Here is a 2,367-nt window from a genome sequence, read left to right on the forward strand (position 1 = left end):
AGCCGGGCCCCACTCCCCCAAAAGGTTCCAGGGAACCACAGACCCTCCCAGCTTCTGGTGGCTTTGGCTTTCCCTGTGGCAGAGTCCCCAGCTGTCTGCCTCTGTCTTCACATTGCCTTGTCTTCTGTATCTCTGTCTTCCCCTCTCTGTCTCCACGTGTCACTGGATTTAAGCCCATCTGGATGATCCAGGGTGATTTCACCTTGAGACCCTTTTAAAGTACCTCTGCAAAGATCCTTTTTCCAATCAAGGTCACCATCACAGGTCCCTGGGAATGTTCGGCTAGGACATGGACACATCTTTCTGGGGGCCACCACTGACCCACAAACCCCACTGCCACACATTTTTGATGGGTCAGAAAATACATTTTTGATAGTCACAATCGGGACGGGGCAGGGGGAGGATGGTGCTCCCGACAACCAGTGGGTAGAGGCCAGAGAAGCTGCCAAACATCCCACAAAGCACGGGATGCCCCTCCACAAGAGAGGATTCTCCAGCCCCAAATGTCAATAGCGCTGAGACGGAGAAGACCTGCCTTCCAGTTTTGGCACCTGCTGTTCCCTCTTCCTGGGAGACTAGTCTCACACGCCTGTGGAATCTGATCTTGTTATTGAGGCCTCACCACGGCCACCCCATTACCCCATCCACTCGCTACTGCAATATGTGTTTCATTTCCCTCAGAGCTGCATCTCAATGGGAAGCCCTTATTGATTCATTTACTTGTTTGCTGTGTCTCCCTCTCTCCCCTCCCCAGTGTTAACCCCCAACAGGAGACTGACCACGAGCTCCGTGTGAAAGCTGGATTTTGTCTCTTTCCGAACCACATCTCCATGCCAAGAACAGAGCAGGTGCTCTGTGCACACTTTATGAATGGAAGAATGAATGAATGAACAAGTAAATATCCTGCAAGAGGGCGGGCCTCAGAGGCACTGTCCACACCAAACATTGCCAGCACCCTTGAGGGGACTGATGGGACTTCGGGAACTCAGAGAGACCATCGGTGAATATACCAAGATGTCGTTTTCCACAGAGCTTAAGCAATAAATAAGAAAAGATCTTCCCTTCTTTTTCTCTGTGAGTTTAAGTCAAAATGTGGGTTTCACCAGTGTCTATTATGTGCCGAGGATGGTGATAACCGATGTGATATTAACAATGAAGCTGAATGCAAGATCCCTGACTTTAACAAGCCTGGATTGTGGTTAAGACGATGAGACTGAACCCAGATAAAACAGTGTCTGATTAGGTGCCAGGTTGTGTGAGGCTAGAGAGAGCCAGCGGCTAGGCAGGGACGGGTGGCATGGTAAAGGTGTCATCATAGGGGCTCGCTTCAGCAGCACATATTCAAATGAGAATGGTACACAGAACATTAGCACAGCCCCTGTGTAAGAATGATACCCCAATTTGTGAAGCGTCCCATGTTTTGCTCAGTCTTCGGAAGGTCATTTCACCTTAGTGAACGTGCTCCAAGGAAACAATTGTGAGGCAAAGCAAAACAGGTGACACCAAATGTTGAAATTGTGGTTGTGCACTACAAAAATATTTACGTACGATATTTATGATATAAGAAAGGAACAGAGTTACATGTGAAATGCATCTTGCAAATGGGGGGAAAAGTCATCATAGAAAGGTAGCACCTTGCCTGGGTCAGAATGAATGGGGAGGGCTCCTATTGGGAAGGAGCCTCTGAGGGGCCAGCCACACATTGGTCATCACTGAGAGATGAAGGGAGAAGCCTGGGCCACTTGGGAGCTGGTGAAGAAAAGGCCCCAGGAGAGGGTGGCAGCATGGATGGGTTTAGGTTGGATTCCATCACTTTCCGTCCTTGACCACTGAGACCAGGGGTGTGTGTGTTTGACCCATAGATAATACAGGCCCAACTGGGAGCTTTTAGTAAGGGAGGACACCTCAGAAGTCATTTGGGAAGATTGATCTGAGAGAAAGAGAATAGCCAGGAAGAAGGAGAACTTGAAGGGAGGCTACAGTCCCATTTGCGGGTGATGGCGCCCATCCAAGCATGAAATGGTTTACTCTATTAGAAATGCCTATTTATTTCATAAGGAGAAGCAGAAAGCTCCTTCACCTTTCCATCCTTGCCTCTCCTGTTGCCTCTCCTCTTCTCTGTGTTTGGAATTCTTGCTTAAAAATTCATCTGACTACACACCTGCTCGGAGTGATTCTTTTCTCTGCAACACAGCACTCATTTCCAATGAGGAAAACTGGAGTCACAGAGATGCTGGGAGGGAATGGTCCTGCAGAAGACGCAGCAGAAGGTACATACTCATCAACAAGGCTGACATCTGTTAGAGACAACCATCTCCCTGAAGTCTCAACATCCACACTGCTTGACTTGGTTAAAATCTTTGACCT

At 48.5% G+C, this 2,367-nt stretch overlaps 1 non-coding gene across 1 annotated transcript; it reads left to right on the forward strand.

The window, feature by feature from the left end:
• The first annotated feature begins 1,320 nt into the window (after nt 1-1,320).
• Nucleotides 1,321-1,423, forward strand: LOC119619549 (U6 spliceosomal RNA). The gene has a single exon (XR_005236013.2). It is a non-coding gene; the product is annotated as a U6 spliceosomal RNA (small nuclear RNA).
• Nucleotides 1,424-2,367: the final 944 nt, after the last annotated feature.

This window comes from Chlorocebus sabaeus, chromosome 20 (assembly GCF_047675955.1).
Source record: "Chlorocebus sabaeus isolate Y175 chromosome 20, mChlSab1.0.hap1, whole genome shotgun sequence".
NCBI lineage: Eukaryota > Metazoa > Chordata > Mammalia > Primates > Cercopithecidae > Chlorocebus > Chlorocebus sabaeus.